This window comes from Ambystoma mexicanum, chromosome 12 (assembly GCF_040938575.1).
Source record: "Ambystoma mexicanum isolate Mex_15411 chromosome 12, UKY_AmexF1_1, whole genome shotgun sequence".
Taxonomy (NCBI): Eukaryota; Metazoa; Chordata; class Amphibia; order Caudata; family Ambystomatidae; genus Ambystoma; species Ambystoma mexicanum.
The window spans coordinates 543,528,383-543,547,943 of record NC_090936.1 but is presented as its reverse complement, the minus strand read 5'-3'; positions in this window follow the sequence as shown (position 1 = coordinate 543,547,943).

Genomic DNA, 19,561 nt, shown 5'->3' with positions numbered 1-19,561 from the left:
CACCCTCCACCAGGCCCCCACTCATGTCTACCACCACCCCCACCCCCCAGCAGTGCAGGGGCACCCTCCACCAGGCCCCCACCCATGTCTCCCACCACCCCCACCCCCCAGCAGTGCAGGGGCACCCTCCACCAGGCCCCCACCCATGTCCCCCTATCACTCCCACCCCCCAGCATCCAGGGGCACCCTCCACCAGGCCCCCACTCATGTCTCCCACCACCCCCACCCCCCAGCATCCAGGGGCACCCTCCACCAGGCCCCCACTCATGTCTCCCACCACCCCCACCCCCCAGCCACCAGGGGCACCCTCCACCAGGCCCCCACTCATGTCTCCCACCACCCCCATGCCCCAGCCACCAGGGGCACCCTCCACCATGCCCCCACCCATGTCTTCCACCACCCCAACCCCCCAGCCACCAGGGGCAGCCTCCACCAGGCCCCCACTCATGTCTCCCACCACCCCCACCCCCCAGCCACCAGGGGCACCCTCCACCAGGCCCCCACCCATGTCTCCCACCACCCCCACCCCCCAGCCACCAGGGGCAGCCTCCACCAGGCCCCCACTCATGTCTCCCACCACCCCCACCCCCCAGCAGTGCAGGGGCACCCTCCACCAGGCCCCCACCCATGTCCCCTATCACCCCCACCCCCCAGCATCCAGGGGCAGCCTCCACCAGGCCCCCACTCATGTCTCCCACCACCCCCACCCCCCAGCAGTGCAGGGGCACCCTCCACCAGGCCCCACCCATGTCCCCCACCACCCCCACCCCCCAGCCACCAGGGACACCCTCCACCAGGCCCACACTCATGTCTCCCACCACCCCCAACCCCCAGCCACCAGGGGCACCCTCCACCAGGCCCCCACTCATGTCTCCCACCACCCCCACCCCCCAGCAGTGCAGGGGCAGCCTCCACCAGGCCCCCACTCATGTCTCCCACCACCCCCACCCCCCAGCAGTGCAGGGGCAGCCTCCACCAGGCCCCCACCCATGTCTCCCACCACCCCCACCCCCCAGCCACCAGGGGCAGCCTCCACCAGGCCCCCACCCATGTCTCCCACCACCCCCACCCCCCAGCAGTGCAGGGGCAGCCTCCACCAGGCCCCCACCATGTCCCCTATCACCCCCACCCCCCAGCAGTGCAGGGGCACCCTCCACCAGGCCCCCACTCATGTCTCCCACCACCCCCACCCCCCAGCATCCAGGGGCACCCTCCACCAGGCCCCCACTCATGTCTCCCACCACCCCCACCCCCCAGCAGTGCAGGGGCAACCTCCACCAGGCCCCCACCCATGTCCCCTATCACCCCCACCCCCCAGCATCCAGGGGCACCCTCCACCAGGCCCCCACCCATGTCTCCCAGCACCCCCACCCCCCAGCAGTGCAGGGGCACCCTCCACCAGGCCCCCACCCATGTCCCCTATCACCCGCACCCCCCAGCATCCAGAGGCAGCCTCCACCAGGCCCCCACTCATGTCTCCCACACACCCCCACCCCCCAGCAGTGCAGGGGCACCCTCCACCAGGCCCCCACCCATGTCTCCCACCACCCCCACCCCCCAGCCACCAGGGGCACCCTCCACCAGGCCCCCACTCATGTCTCCCACCACCCCCATCCCCCAGCCACCAGGGGCACCCTCCACCAGGCCCCCACTCATGTCTCCCACCACCCCCACCCCCCAGCAGTGCAGGGGCAGCCTCCACCAGGCCCCCACTCATGTCTCCCACACACCCCCACCCCCCAGCAGTGCAGGGGCACCCTCCACCAGGCCCCCACCCATGTCTCCCACCACCCCCACCCCCCAGCCACCAGGGGCACCCTCCACCAGGCCCCCACTCATGTCTCCGACCACCCCCACCCCCCAGCCACCAGGGGCACCCTCCACCAGGCCTCCACCCATGTCTCCCACCACCCCCACCCCCCAGCCACCAGGGGCAGCCTCCACCAGGCCCCCACTCATGTCTCCCACCACCCCCACCCCCCAGCCACCAGGGGCACCCTCCACCAGGCCCCCACCCATGTCTCCCACCACCCCCACCCCCCAGCCACCAGGGGCAGCCTCCACCAGGCCCCCACTCATGTCTCCCACCACCCCCACCCCCCAGCAGTGCAGGGGCACCCTCCACCAGGCCCCCACCCATGTCCCCTATCACCCCCACCCCCCAGCATCCAGGGGCACCCTCCACCAGGCCCCCACTCATGTCTCCCACCACCCCCACCCCCCAGCCACCAGGGGCACCCTACACCAGGCCCCCACTCATGTCTCCCACCACCCCCACCCCCCAGCCACCAGGGGCACCCTCCACCAGGCCCCCACCCATGTCTCCCACCACCCCCACACCCCAACCACCAGGGGCAGCCTCCACCAGGCCCCCACTCATGTCTCCCACCACCCACCAGCCACCAGGGGCACCCTACACCAGGCCCCCACTCATGTCTCCCACCACCCCCACCCCCCAGCCACCAGGGGCACCCTCCACCAGGCCCCCACCCATGTCTCCCACCACCCCACCCCCCAGCCACCAGGGGCAGCCTCCACCAGGCCCCCACTCATGTCTCCCACCACCCCCACCCCCCAGCCACCAGGGGCACCCTCCACCAGGCCCCCACCCATGTCTCCCACCACCCCCACCCCCCAGCCACCAGGGGCAGCCTCCACCAGGCCCCCAACCATGTCTCCCACCACCCCCACCCCCCAGCAGTGCAGGGGCATCCTCCACCAGGCCCCCACCCATGTCCCCTATCACCCCCACCCCCCAGCATCCAGGGGCAGCCTCCACCAGGCCCTCACTCATGTCTCCCACCACCCCCACCCCCCAGCAGTGCAGGGGCACCCTCCAGCAGGCCCCACCCATGTCCCCCACCACCCCCACCCCCAGCCACCAGGGGCACCCTCCACCAGGCCCCCACTCATGTCTCCCACCACCCCCACCCCCCAGCCACCAGGGGCACCCTCCACCAGTCCCCCACTCATGTCTCCCACCACCCCCACCCCCAGCCACCAGGGGCACCCTCCACCAGGCCCCCACCCATGTCTCCCACCACCCTCACACCCCAACCACCAGGGGCAGCCCCCACTCATGTCTCGCACCACCCCCACCCCCCAGCCACCAGGGGCACCCTCCACCAGGCCCCCACCCATGTCTCCGACCACCCCCACCCCCCAGCCACCAGGGGCAGCCTCCACCAGTCCCCCACTCATGTCTCCCACCACCCCCACCCCCCAGCAGTGCAGGGGCACCCTCCACCAGGCCCCCACCCATGTCTCCCACCACCCCCACCCCCCAGCAGTGCAGGGGCACCCTCCACCAGGCCCCCACCCATGTCCCCTATCACCCCCACCCCCCAGCATCCAGGGGCACCCTCCACCAGGCCCCCACTCATGTCTCCCACCACCCCCACCCCCAGCATCCAGGGGCACCCTCCACCAGGCCCCCACTCATGTCTCCCACCACCCCCACCCCCCAGCCACCAGGGGCACCCTCCACCAGGCCCCCACTCATGTCTCCCACCACCCCCACCCCCCAGCAGTGCAGGGGCACCCTCCACCAGGCCCCCACCCATGTCTCCCACCACCCCCACCCCCCAGCAGTGCAGGGGCACCCTCCACCAGGCCCCCACCCATGTCCCCTATCACCCCCACCCCCCAGCATCCAGGGGCACCCTCCACCAGGCCCCCACTCATGTCTCCCACCACCCCCACCCCCCAGCATCCAGGGGCACCCTCCACCAGGCCCCCACTCATGTCTCCCACCACCCCCCAGCCACCAGGGGCACCCTCCACCAGGCCCCACTCATGTCTCCCACCACCCCCACGCCCCAGCCACCAGGGGCACCCTCCACCAGGCCCCACTCATGTCTCCCACCACCCCCACGCCCCAGCCACCAGGGGCACCCTCCACCAGGCCCCCACCCATGTCTCCCACCACCCCCACCCCCCAGCCACCAGGGGCAGCCTCCACCAGGCCCCCACCCATGTCTCCCACCACCCCCACCCCCCAGCAGTGCAGGGGCACCCTCCACCAGGCCCCCACCCATGTCCCCTATCACCCCCACCCCCCAGCATCCAGGAGCAGCCTCCACCAGGCCCCCACTCATGTCTCCCACCACCCCCACCCCCCAGCAGTGCAGGGGCACCCTCCACCAGGCCCCACCCATGTCCCCCACCACCCCCACCCCCCAGCCACCAGGGACACCCTCCACCAGGCCCACACTCATGTCTCCCACCACCCCCAACCCCCAGCCACCAGGGGCACCCTCCACCAGGCCCCCACTCATGTCTCCCACCACCCCCACCCCCCAGCAGTGCAGGGGCAGCCTCCACCAGGCCCCCACTCATGTCTCCCACCACCCCCACCCCCCAGCAGTGCAGGGGCAGCCTCCACCAGGCCCCCACCCATGTCTCCCACCACCCCCACCCCCCAGCCACCAGGGGCAGCCTCCACCAGGCCCCCACCCATGTCTCCCACCACCCCACCCCCCAGCAGTGCAGGGGCAGCCTCCACCAGGCCCCCACCCATGTCCCCTATCACCCCCACCCCCCAGCAGTGCAGGGGCACCCTCCACCAGGCCCCCACTCATGTCTCCCACCACCCCCACCCCCCAGCATCCAGGGGCACCCTCCACCAGGCCCCCACTCATGTCTCCCACCACCCCCACCCCCCAGCAGTGCAGGGGCAACCTCCACCAGGCTCCCACCCATGTCCCCTATCACCCCCACCCCCCAGCATCCAGGGGCACCCTCCACCAGGCCCCCACCCATGTCTCCCACCACCCCCACCCCCCAGCAGTGCAGGGGCACCCTCCACCAGGCCCCCACCCATGTCCCCTATCACCCCCACCCCCCAGCATCCAGAGGCAGCCTCCACCAGGCCCCCACTCATGTCTCCCACACACCCCCACCCCCCAGCAGTGCAGGGGCACCCTCCACCAGGCCCCCACCCATGTCTCCCACCACCCCCACCCCCCAGCCACCAGGGGCACCCTCCACCAGGCTCCCACTCATGTCTCCCACCACCCCCATCCCCCAGCCACCAGGGGCACCCTCCACCAGGCCCCCACTCATGTCTCCCACCACCCCCACCCCCCAGCAGTGCAGGGGCAGCCTCCACCAGGCCCCCACTCATGTCTCCCACCACCCCCATCCCCCAGCAGTGCAGGGGCAGCCTCCACCAGGCCCCCACCCATGTCTCCCACCACCCCCACCCCCCAGCCACCAGGGGCAACCTCCACCAGGCCACCACTCATGTCTCCCACCACCCCCACCCCCCAGCAGGGGCAGCCTCCACCAGGCCCCCACCCATGTCCCCTATCAACCCCACCCCCCAGCATCCAGGGGCACCCTCCACCAGGCCCCCACTCATGTCTCCCACCACCCCCCAGCATCCAGAGGCACCCTCCACCAGGCCCCCACTCATGTCTCCCAGCACCCCCACCCCCCAGCCACCAGGGGCACCCTCCACCAGGCCCCCACTCATGTCTCCCACCACCCCCACCCCCCAGCCACCAGGGGCACCCTCCACCAGGCCTCCACCCATGTCTCCCACCACCCCCACCCCCCAGCCACCAGGGGCAGCCTCCACCAGGCCCCCACTCATGTCTCCCACCACCCCCACCCCCCAGCCACCAGGGGCACCCTCCACCAGGCCCCCACCCATGTCTCCCACCACCCCCACCCCCCAGCCACCAGGGGCAGCCTCCACCAGGCCCCCACTCATGTCTCCCACCACCCCCACCCCCCAGCAGTGCAGGGGCACCCTCCACCAGGCCCCCACCCATGTCCCCTATCACCCCCACCCCCCAGCATCCAGGGGCAGCCTCCACCAGGCCCCCACACATGTCTCCCACCACCCCCACCCCCCAGCAGTGCAGGGGCACCCTCCACCAGGCCCCCACCCATGTCTCCCACCACCCCCACCCCCCAGCCACCAGGGGCACCCTCCACCAGGCCCCCACTCATGTCTCCCACCACCCCCACCCTCCAGCCACCAGGGGCACCCTCCACCAGGCCCCCACTCATGTCTCCCACCACCCCCACCCCCCAGCAGTGCAGGGGCAGCCTCCACCAGGCCCCCACTCATGTCTCCCACCACCCCCACTCCCCAGCAGTGCAGGGGCAGCCTCCACCAGCCCCCCACCCATGTCTCCGACCACCCCCACCCCCAGCCACCAGGGGCAGCCTCCACCAGCCCCCCACCCATGTCTCCCACCACCCCACCCCCAGCAGTGCAGGGGCAGCCTCCACCAGGCCCCCACCCATGTCCCCTATCACCCCCACCCCCCACCAGTGCAGGGGCACCCTCCACCAGGCCCCCACTCATGTCTCCCATCACCCCCACCCCCCAGCATCCAGGGGCACCCTCCACCAGGCCCCCACTCATGTCTCCCACCACCCCCACCCCCCAGCAGTGCAGGGGCACCCTCCACCAGGCCCCCACCCATGTCCCCTATCACCCCCACCCCCCAGCATCCAGCGGCAGCCTCCACCAGGCCCCCACTCATGTCTCCCACCACCCCCACCCCCCAGCAGTGCAGGGGCACCCTCCACCAGGCCCCCACCCATGTCTCCCACCACCCCCACCCCCCAGCCACCAGGGGCACCCTCCACCAGGCCCCCACTCATGTCTCCCACCACCCCCACCCCCCAGCCACCAGGGGCACCTACCACCAGGCCCCCACTCATGTCTCCCACCACCCCCACCCCCCAGCAGTGCAGGGGCAGCCTCCACCAAGCCACCACTCATGTCTCCCACCACCCCCACCCCCCAGCAGTGCAGGGGCAGCCTCCACCAGGCCCCCACCCATGTCTCCCACCACCCCCACCCCCCAGCCACGAGGGGCACCCTCCACCAGGCCCCTACTCATGTCTGCCACCACCCCCACCCCCCAGCAGTGCAAGGGCAGCCTCCACCAGGCCCCCACTCATGTCTCCCACCACCCCCACCCCCCAGCAGTGCAGGGGCAGCCTCCACCAGGCCCGCACCCATGTCTCCCACCACCCCCACCCCCCAGCCACCAGAGGCAGCCTCCATCAGGCTCCCACCCATGTCTCCCACCACCCCCACCCCCCAGCAGTGCAGGGGCTCCCTCCACCAGGCCCCCACCCATGTCCCCTATCACCCCCACCCCCCAGCAGTGCAGGGGCACCCTCCACCAGGCCCCCACTCATGTCTCCCACCACCCCACCCCCCAGCATCCAGGGGCACCCTCCACCAGGCCCCCACTCATGTCTCCCACCACCCCCACCCCCCAGCAGTGCAGGGGCACCCTCCACCAGGCCCCCACCCATGTCCCCTATCACCCCCACCCCCCAGCATCCAGGGGCACCCTCCACCAGGCCCCCACTCATGTCTCCCACCCTCCCACCCCCCAGCAGTGCAGGGGCACCCTCCACCAGGACCCCACTCATGCCTCCCACCACCCCCACCCCCCAGCCACCATGGGCAGCCTCCACTAGGCCCCCACTCATGTCTCCCACCACCCCCACCCCCCAGCCACCAGGGGCAGCCTCCACCAGGCCCCCACCCATGTCTCCAACCACCCCCACCCCCCAGCAGTGCAGGGGCACCCTCCACCAGGCCCCCACCCATGTCCCCTATCACCCCCCAGCCCCAGCCACCAGGGGCAGCCTCCACCAGGCCCCCACCCATGTCTCCCACCACCCCCACCCCCCAGCAGTGCAGGGGCACCCTCCACCAGGCCCCCACCCATGTCTGCCACCGCCCCCACCCCCCAGCCACCAGGGGCAGCCTCCACCAGGCCCCCACTCATGTCTCCCACCACCCCCACCCCCAGCAGTGCAGGGGCACCCTCCACCAGGCCCCCACTCATGTCTCCCACCACCCCCACCCCCCAGCCACCAGGGGCAGCCTCCACCAGGCACCCACCCATGTCTCCCACCACCCCCACCCCCCAGTCACCAGGGGCACCCTCCACCAGGCCCCCACTCATGTCTCCCACCACCCCCACCCACAGCAGTGCAGGGGCAGCCTCCTCCAGGCCCCCACCCATGTCTCCCACCACCCCCAGCCACCAGGGGCTCCCTCCACCAGGCCCCCACTCATGTCTCCCACCACCCCCACCCCCCAGCAGTGCAGGGGCAGCCTCCACCAGGCCCCCACTCATGTCTCCCACCACCCCCACCCCCCAGCAGTGCAGGGGCAGCCTCCACCAGGCCCGCACCCATGTCTCCCACCACCCCCACCCCCCAGCCACCAGGGGCAGCCTCCACCAGGCCCCCATCCATGTCTCCCACCACCCCCACCCCCCAGCAGTGCAGGGGCAGCCTCCACCAGGCCCCCACCCATGTCCCCTATCACCCCCACCCCCCAGCAGTGCAGGGGCACCCTCCACCAGGCCCCCACTCATGTCTCCCACCAACCCCACCCCCCAGCATCCAGGGGCACCCTCCACCAGGCCCCCACTCATGTCTCCCACCACCCCCACCCCCCAGCAGTGCAGGGGCACCCTCCACCAGGCCCCCACCCATGTCCCCTATCACCCCCACCCCCCAGCATCCAGGGGCACCCTCCACCAGGCCCCCACTCATGTCTCCCACCACTCCCACCCCCAGCAGTGCAGGGGCACCCTCCACCAGGCCCCCACTCATGTTTCCCACCACCCCCACCCCCCAGCCACCATGGGCAGCCTCCATCAGGCCCCCACTCATGTCTCCCACCACCCCCAGCCCCCAGCCACCAGGGGCAGCCTCCACCAGGCCCCCACCCATGTCTCCCACCACCCCACCCCCCAGCAGTGCAGGGGCATCCTCCACCAGGCCCCCACCCATCTCCCCTATCACCCCCACCCCCCAGCCACCAGGGGCAGCCTCCACCAGGCCCCCACCCATGTCTCCCACCACCCCTACCCCCCAGCAGTGCAGGGGCACCCTCCACTAGGCCCCCACCCATGTCTCCCACCACCCCCACCCCCCAGCCACCAGGGGCAGCCTCCACCAGGCCCCCACTCATGTCTCCCACCACCCCCACCCCCAGCAGTGCAGGGGCACCCTCCACCAGGCCCCCACTCATGTCTCCCACCACCCCCACCCCCCAGCCACCAGGGGCAGCCTCCACCAGGCCCCCACCCATGTCTCCCACCACCCCCACCCCCCAGCCACCAGGGACACCCTCCACCAGGCCCCCACCCATGTCCCCTATCACCCCCACCCCCCGGCCACCAGGGGCAGCCTCCACCAGGCCCCCACCCATGTCTCCCACCACCCCCACCCCCCAGCAGTGCAGGGGCACCCTCCACCAGGCCCCCACCCATGTCTCCCAGCACCCCCACCCCCCAGCCACCAGGGGCAGCCTCCACCAGGCCCCCACTCATGTCTCCCACCACCCCCACCCCCCAGCAGTGCAGGGGCACCCTCCACCAGGCCCCCACTCATGTCTCCCACCACCCCCACCCCCCAGCCACCAGGGGCAGCCTCCACCAGGCCCCCACCCATGTCTCCCACCACCCCCACCCCCCAGCCACCAGGGGCAGCCTCCACCAGGCCCCCACTCATGTCTCCCACCACCCCCACCCCCCAGCCACCAGGGGCAGCCTCCACCAGGGCCCCACTCATGTCTCCCTGCACCCAGGTCCTCACAATCACCAACCATGTGCGTAATGGTCAGCCTTCACAGCCAAAAGGCCCTACCAAGTAACCCATTCACCCACATGGAAATGGAAATTACATGTTACACCCCCAACGTACATAAAGCAAATGAACCCATGTCTGTCACACACAATGGATGCAAATGAATTGGAAAATACCCAACATGACATGCATGAAACCAATGAGATGATACCACACAGTGAAGTATGAAAACAAAATTGTATTAAAAAAATATGAATGCAAATGAAATTAAACAAACTACAATGCCAATGAAAAAAAGAAAAGGTGCATGTCCGTCCAAAAAAATTAAAAACACCAAATCCAAAAAAAATGTACTTCAAAGTCACATTAAAAATGAAATCAATCCGACAGAAAAAAAATAAATATAAACACCATTGCTCCATGGAGAAGAAATAAAAAATTAAAAAATAAAACAATCCAATGAAGAACTATGTACAAAATATCCAAGGGTCCATGAGCCCAACTGAACAAAGCAAACCTACAAAAAACCCTAACAAAAATGCAACTATATACAAAAAGTGGAGCTGTGTCCGTCGACTCCAAATCATAAGAATAAACAAATGAAACCTAAAACTAAATAACTATATACAAAGGTGGCGGGCAAGTCCAGCGGCTCACTCCGTAGTGTTCCGGGCCAGGGCATCATCAAACTCCTCGTCTATGTCCCAGAGGCGGTCCTGTTCCATGGCCCCGAGGGTCCGCAGGGACGACGCCATCTGCTCCTCCAACTCCCTGCGGATTGCCTCGAGGCACTCGGCCCGCCTCAGGGCCCTCCGCATGGAGTTCTCTGCCCTGACCATCGTGAGCCGCTCCTCTTCTGCCCGCCGCCGCTCCGCACCTATCTGCTGGCCCAACCGCAGCCACACGGAAGACACTTCCTGTCCTGGGTCCTCCTGCCCTCTGGCCGATGCCTGCCCCTCCGATGTTGATGGCCCCGAGCCATGATACCTCCCACGTTGACTCTGCTGCTGCCTCCGACGCAACTGCCTCTGCCAGCACGACGGCATCCTGGCTGATGGAATCCACCGACGCCATCGTGCACGTGCCCTGCCTGATGATGCCGGCACATCCTCCATCTGCTGGGGTACAGTTGCTGTGGTGTCCACCCCTGCTTGACCTCCGACTCCCGACTGTGGCAGGGATGGGATCCCCACCGAGCTGGCTGCATAGGTCAGGGCAGGTCCACAGGGGGCCCTGGTGGCATCTGGGCTGGAAGACGGCAAGGAAAACGACTGGCGTATAGCCTCCACAGAGGAGGAGAGGGCTGCCAGATTGGCCGACACATGCAGGAAACCCCCGAACATGGAAGATCCCAATTGGGCCACGTCGACACGGTGCTCTTCGTGATGATGTGCGTGCTCCTCCCAGGAAGCACACACGTCATCACGAATTGCACCCGCGCGCATCGCAACCCCAATCAGGACCTTCTCCATACGGACACAGGTCCCCTCGTCCGCAGGTGGAGGGGAGTCAGGTGACATGGACATCCCCTCTACCTGCGGACGGGCCTGGGACGGGGCATCCCTGCTGATGAATGGTGGTGCACTCACAGGGTCAGGGACAGCGACATGCACAGGCCCCTCCACGGTGACCTGTGCTGCCTCCTGCCCCTGGCCCTGGACTGCACCACTTGCACCAGCAGGGATGTCCCCACCAGGCCCCATGTGTGCCCCTGTGGCGGCCTCCTCCTCCTCTGTGGAAACCACCAACCTGGATGGCTCCTCACCGTCTTCCACCATAGCAGGCCCCTGTGGGGGCTCACCCACCCCTTCCACTGCAGCCTGGGGGCATCCCCGCCGCATTGCTCCACAGCGCCGTCTCCGCCCTCTTCTTCACTAGCCGCTGCGTAGAGGGAGACAAAGAACACAAGCATCAGGGTACTGTACAATGGTCCCCTAGACAGGAAGCAATAGCAGATGAGTACCACTGTCAAAGTACACTTCCATCATGTCCCTCCACAACACATGGGTCAGTCTAGGCAAAACACACACAGTAACAGGCATGGTGCATGCCATGGACATTTCCATACATGTCCAATGGACTCTTGAAACATACAATGATATGGAACTCACATGCATCATGGGTCATGCCTATCACATGCACACACTTCACCTCAGTCACATCCATCTGGCCCCATACACCCCAAACACAGCAGTTACAAGGGTAACTAGGCTGCATCAGTGAATCTGTGCATTGTCACACACATGTGTCATGCATCCATGGCATGCACAAGTCACAGACACGCAGGTCAGGCACACAGACATGGCTACCATATATGTACCTGGCATCAGCACCCATCCCTCACCCCCACCCATGTCCAGGAACAGAGACTGGCATGCTCTCATGTTTAAAATCTGCATAGGGCTCCCCATGTGGCATTTAAACACATGCAACAACCATGTGGTTCACACATCACTGGTCGCACATGCATTACCATGATGTCCCTGCACACATACATGCATACATGGCCTATGTCTCACATACAGGCAAGTATCAGAGAACCAGCACACCGCAACATGCCCTGTCTCATACAGCAATGCTTGGACACTTACCGCTCAACTCCAGACGGGTCTCCCTCTCAAGGATCTGGGCATGGAGCGCTGGGCGTACGCGTTCCAGGACCCTCATCTGGATGGAACTCATGCGGCCCCGGCCCCCCTCCATGAGGTGCCGGGCCTTCACGAGGGTCCTGGACCTCAAGTCCTCCCAGCGCTTCTTGATCTTCTGGACGTCGCGGGTTGCCACCCCCTCCGCGTTGATGGCAACCACACAGTCGGCCCAGATCCTCTTCCGTCCTTCCTTGCTGGCGCGGGACGATCCAAAGAGGGCATCATACTGCCCCAGGACATGCTCCACCAGGACACCAACTTCGGTGGCAGTGAAGCTGGTGCCCCTCTGCCCCTCTGGCCTGGGGTTGCCACTGGTGCTAGATGTGGAAGTGCTCGACATGGCAACCCCAGAGGCAGGTGTGGGTGGGCAACTGGGTCCTGGGGCTGGGCTGTGGAGCGATGTAATCCCAGTCGGGAGTCTTCCGTTCCAGCAGGGGTGGACACAGCAACTGGACCCCTGCAGATGGCTGTTGTGCAGGCACCAAATGGCAGGGCACGGTGGCGGCAGGCAGGCAGGCAGGCAGCAGCAGAGGGCACGTGGGAGGCTGCTCGGGGCACTGGGGGGCAGTAATTCGGCCTTCTGGGCAGGAGCGTGGTCTTCCGTGTGTTTTCGCGTGGCCAGCTTGATACGGAGTGATTTGGCACGTGAAAATCCTGCACGTCAGCGTGAAATTCGAGGAAAGGCCCTTAGCGCGTAAGCGCGTCAGCACGCATACGCGATTCTATTGGACCAAAGGCCCTCAGCGCGTAAGCGCGTCTGTGACGTGACCCGCACGGGTGTTTCCCACACAGCACGTGATGACGGAGCACACGTGGAAAGACTGCACGTCAGAGTGTCATTGCGTGTAATTGGACAAAAGTGCGCGTACACGCGATTGGCCTATGTACGTGTATTCCAGGGGTGCGTGGCCACTTACACACGCAAGTACGTCAGCGCACCTGTATCCCGGGGTGCGCGGGAATTTCCACACGCTATTGGACTGGGTACTGGATTTCAGGGGTGCGCGGGTCACACGCTCGCCTACAACACGCGCAATGCATAAATTAGCGCGCTAACAAAATAACAAGCTCAGACCCAGGATGAACATACCGTTCCTAGCAGCAGTGGCCGTGGGCTACCAAAGGAGGAGGAGGAGGATAGTCAGGGCCAGAATATTCACACCCAGAACCAGCCTTTTCGGGATGCCTGATGACCAGGTGTATGGGAGGTACAGGTTACCACCACACATAATACTGGACCTGGTGAGTGAGTGGGAGGATGACCTCACATCACCCACCCTGTGCTCCCAAGCACTCAACCCCCTGGAGAAGGTCCTCAATGTACTGCACTTCTTAGCCACTGGATCATTTCAGCGGACAAGTGCCATATTGGGTGGGGTATCACAGGCCACCCAGTCACGCTGCCTACACCAGGTCTTGAACATCATCACTGCACGCCCATCAGTCCGCAGGCACATATACCTGCCCAGAACACCTGCAGAAAGGCATGCTGCTGCCCTGGATTTTAACGGTGTGGCACGATTCCCCAAAGTGCTAGGTGCCATCGACTGCACCCATGTGGCTCTACGTCCCCCCAGGGCATCAGAGCACATCTATAGGAACCGCAAGCACTGGCATTCCATCAACGTGCAGGTAGTATGTAATGCCAAGGGAATCATCACCTCAGTATATGCCAACTATCCCGGGTCCACCCACGACAGCTTCATTTACCGAATGTCCACCCTAAACCGGGACCTAGAAGCTGGGCGGCATGGCGATATATGGCTGCTTGGTGAGTATGAATGCCACTTCACATGCATGCATGTCAGATACTGAGCAAGGTCACAACCCCACCAATGATACCAATCACCACCTCCACAGGGGACAGTGCCTACCCTCTCAGCCCCCAAATGATGACGCCAATTCGGAACCCCACCACGCCACCCGAGGTAAGATATAACACAGCCCACATTACAACCCGGGGCATAGTGGAGCGCACATTCGGAGTGCTAAAGTCACGCTTTCGCTCCCTTAACCATTCTGGCGGGCAGCTGTTATACGCTCCCCCAGTAGTGTGCAGGATCATAGTGACAGCATGTGTCCTGCACAACGTTGCAACAGGCCGGGGCCTGGCCGTGGACATGGTGGTGGCCCCACATCCCCAACCACATGCACAGCCGCTGCGCATGGGAGGGGAAAGGGCACGGGGGGAGGCAGCCCGTACACAGCTAGTGGCTTATTACTTCACATAGAAATAACACCCCTGTGGAGTGCACACTGCCCTGGCACATTCCATCTGACAATCAATGATGACTCAACCTGACACTGATCCTGAATGTCTGGAGAATCAACCGTGAAAACCATATCAGCCTGAGATTGTTCACCTGGAAGTGTTACAATGTGTGCATCCCTACCCACACAGACACCACCAAGGCCGTTTTGTGAAGAAACACATTCAAGCAGCTAAAATGAATACCCACTTGCAAAATGCAACAAGAGGACAGTGCCATGTCAGCCAACCCATCCCCAGCACCGCCACACGACACACCGTGCCATGTCATGCTATTTGCAGGTAAACAAAGTAATCCCCACAACATGACACAAGTGTCACAATGTACAGTGTCCCTAATTGAAACTTGCAACACCTGAAATGCTCACGGTAATGCAGGACCAACAACAAACTTGAGCAGGTACTACCATTAACATGACATCACAAATGTAATAAATTAGTAGTCTCACCACCTGGAAATGCCTGCACTCCCACCACTTCCAACTGTACAGTGTTGGCGCCATGTAGAGTTGTAGGTGCACTGCTGCCAACATGGACCCCATCTCCAAACTAGAGGGCCTTGTGTAGACATGAGGAAGGGACCTGCAAATTGGGAGGTAGACACAGATGATGAGTTACACATCAATGCAACATGCAGTGTACGACACAACAGCAATATGCACTAGGAATGTATACACAGTATTGACTAGAATACCCACACATGTAGTGGGAGTCCAATGTCACCATGTACGTCAATGTCACTTGGGCACACCCTTTGCAAGCCCATGGAAACGGGAAGCAGGAGGGGTGTGTGTCACTCAAACCCAAGCATCTGAACCAAATACATGACAAGCCTGCATGTACCCAGCCACAATGCAGCGTATGCCCACAGGAACCACGGATGGCAACAAATTGTCCCAAAAAAATTGGGAAAAATAAAAATAAAATAAAAATAAAAAAAAATCAAAAATGGCCATTGATGGGCCCGGGGGGGTTGGGGAGGCCACCCAGGAGGTCCGAGGACAGGGTGCACACCAAAACCCCACCTGTGTGGATCCTGGGAAAAAAAAACACCTCCATGGGCTCATGGCCCACACGGCTACCCTATTGTGGGAGTATCACTGCTGTCGCTATTATCACCCTGTGCAGCTGCATCCGGAGGTGGTTGCACTATGGGAGGCATCCCACGCAAGGCCCTAGTCTGCTCCTCCATGGCTGCAAGCATGCGGGTGTGGTAGGTCTCGTTCTGGAGGATGAGTGTGCGGAGGTCCCCATGCAATAACTCACGGGATGCCCGGACCTCCGCCCTCGTTGCCTGCATCTCAGCTGAGAGCGTACGGGTGAGACGCTCCAGCTGCTGTTCTGTCCTTTGGTGTGTTGAAGCCTCAAGCTCAACAAGAGTCGTCCTGAGGTGAAGGAGCTCCTGCCTCAGGGCTTCCTTCTGGCCCTGGGACTCTATGGAGATGGCCTCCTGCAGAGTCGCCAGTGCCGCCCGCCTGTCCCTGTTGGACGCCAACATGTCCTCCCTGTGTGACTGGCAGATGGAGTCGGTTGCCTCCTGTAGTCGCTCCATCAGCCTTTCAGGGGGGACAATGGAAGTGGCCACCCTATCCATGGCCTGAGCCATCATCTCGGATGATGCTGCCTGTTGGGTTGCCATACCGTAAATGGATTGCTCCCATGCGGTATTGCCAGGTGGCGTACGGCCACCAAATCGGCGGGCACCACACCTGTCTGGGGCAAGGCGAACTGCGCCTTGCTGTGCCAGCACTGCCTGAGGCTGCAGGACTGCATTCCCCCTCTGATCTGCTGGCCCAGGAACAGGATCAGATGTCACGGAGTGTGACCCTGCATCCGTAACCACCAAAGGCGTAGCTGCCAACACTGACATCCCCATTGAGGGTTCTGACCCTGGTGCAGGTGGGTGGGACAGAACAGAATCCCTCCCTGGAACACTCACCTGCGACGGCACGTAGGTCTCATCATCCGAATCAACACCTGAGTACAGCTCGGGGGAGGTGCAGCCAGAGACACCCCTTGAGAGCACGACCTGCAGCACTTGTGGGTTCTCACCCACCACCACACCACGTCCCTCACTGGTGGTTGGTCGGCCCTCAGACCCCTCCTGGGTCTGCACCATCTCCACAACCCCAGCAGTATCAGGTGCGTCTTCCCCTGCAAAGACATAAAAACAAAGAAATGGAAACAGGCATTAGCACCATGGCACACAATGAGGGCTGAGAAGCAAGAGAACCAGTACTTGATTGACACATGTCCCACATGACTAAAACCCTCCCATGCATGCACCCTCACTGCATATGAAGGGCAGGCAAATGGCACACACTGATGACACCAAGATGGAAGATGAACACATTTTCTGCATGCTGCCTGGCAGTGGCATCACACATTGGCCTGTGATTGCCAGGTGAAACACACATGCCATCACACAGATGGCATGTACCATTGCTATTGAGTGAAGATGGAGAGGAGGGCAGCACCTATTCATTCAGTCCAGTTCCCACATGTAATAGCTTTTCTAATTCAAACAGGTCAGATTTTTCACCTGGAGCTGCCAGTCCAAAATGGTCCAATTGCACAGGGACATGTGTGAACAAATGATATCCAGGTAACAAAGTCACTCCACTTTACCATAGCCATGTCAGACATGTGACTAGAGGACTGAGAAATGCCTAGTAAAAGTAGTGGAATGCACACAATCTGCCTGAATGAACAGAGAAAAATAAGCAACAATGTTGTGGCAAGGTGACACTTCAAGGGCAACTGGCGTCCTGTTGGGCTAGATGTCTACTGTTGGCAGAAGGGATACTGCTATGGCCAAATGCAGCTGCGCAGGATGTATTGCATGAAGCACATGGCTGACCCATACGACTCAGGCGCACACACTCTCACCTGGCACACAAACAGAAGCCCTCACACACACACCATGCACATGGATGACACACACATGCATGTGCACTCACCGGACAATGCCTCGTAATCAGGCAGATCTCTCACGCCTTGGATCTGTTCCTCCGTGACGTAGGTCCCAGCGACTGACTCATGTGGAGTGAGTTCCATGTCCACTACTGGAGACCCACCTCCAGTCACTAGAGTTGCGGCATGACTTCAGGCCAGCTTTTTCTTTGCCCTGCGCTTTAGGTCATTCAGCGCTTATAGCAATCATTGGCTGTGCGCCTCATGATTCCAAGGGCACTTACGATGTCCGCAACGGTCTGCCAGTGTGCCTGGCGTTGTGCAGGTGTGGTCCTTGGATCCTGCAACAATGACCATCTCGTTATCATGTCCGGACACATACTCGACAAGTGCATTCAGTTCGTCATCCGTGAAGCTGGGCTTCCTCGACGGGCCGGACTGTGTAGCCGTGTCTGGGGCATCAGCCTGTGCCGGACGAGCACTCTTCCTCTTCCGCTTGGAAGGTGGTGGTGATCCTGAGTGTCCTGCGCCGCTCTGGACACTAGGGGCAGGAGCCCTGGCGGACTCTGTATCAGGAGTGTGGGATTGCACACTCAGCATGGGAGTTGGTGCAGGCATTGGCTCAAGTGTAATGGTGTCAGGGGGAATGTCAGCAGGATGGACTAGGACCGACACTGTCCTGGCTGGGTGTGTGAGAGCTGGGGTGGATGGAGCCGCAGCTGCCCCTGCAGCCTCTCCGCCCTGCCTACTTGGGGCAGCAGATGACCTTGCTGCCCCAGATGCACGTGGCATGATGACATCAACGTGCACCAGCGCACGTGTCATAGGCCTGCTGACCTGGAAGTCAGCCATGGAGTCAGCCAGGTCTGGTGCCACAATGGGCTGGTCCAACAAGGGCTGAGCATGGATGGTGTCAGCCACATCAGCCTCAACGGGAGTGGGGGGGGGATTATGGGTGCCCTTGACTGGTCCTCCACACATGGGGGGACAGGCTCACCCTGCAAGTAACGACCACGTCCCCAACCGGATCCACCACGGCCACCACTTGTGGCTTTTCCACCTTTGCCACCCTTACAGAATACTCGCCTCCCAGCCATGGCACTGATGTTAATGTGCGTATCGGAGTGGCTGTAAACTATTGTCCTGGGCAATTGGGGGTCAAAGGGGTTGGGTACCAGATGGTAATTGTACCCTAGTGCTCTAGCAAGGCTGAATGTAACCCCTGGGGAAAGATGACGGGTCATGCTACGCACAGGAGGCCCAAAAAAGGGAGATGACGTGCACGCAACCCCTCCTAGACCACGTGTGCAGAAAGTAAAACCTGCACTACGCTGTGGCACCCAGTAACACAAGAATGAACGTATGCGTGTCACACGCAGCCTAGAATGACCTCTGAAGGGTTAGGCTACACACGGGGCAAGCACAGATGTTAGATACGTGCGTGACTCACCGTCTGCCAGGTAAAAGAGCGTGAAAAAGGAGCGCGTTTGGTTGGCAACACCCCCGCCAAAAGAAGATTTGTACTCTGTCTGAGGAGACAGGACAACAGTAGAAGAGAACACTGTTTGAGGGAACAGGCCCAGGTAAACCAGTAAAAGAGAAAAAAGAGAAAAAGCTGTCAGAGGTAACAGGGAGTACGAACCTGAAACGCCGTGACGTAAATCGCGTGTGAAACGACAAGAAGTACAGAATTCACCCACTCGCTCGCCACGAAAAGCACGTACAAGGAAATGGTGTTCTACACGTACCTTTTATGCAGGCCCACACGTCCAGCGTCACTTACGCGACGTGTACGCGCTAGGGCCATTTCCACCAATTACACGCTTTGTCACTTCTGCGTGTAGGGCCATTTCCACCAATTACACGCTTTGTCACTTCTGCGTGTAGGTCCATTTTCACCAATTACACGCTTTGTCACTGCCGCGTGTACGCGCTAGGCCCATTCCCACCAATTACACGCTTTGACACTCGGACGTGTCTTTCATTTTTTTCACACGCAACATTTTCCAACGTGTGCCCAATTCAACGTGCACGTGACTTCATAGACGCGCATATGCTGGCGACGCCTTTACGTGCTAAGGGCCTTTCCTCGAATTACACACAGACGTGTTGGATTTTCACGTGCCAAATCACTCCATATCAAGCT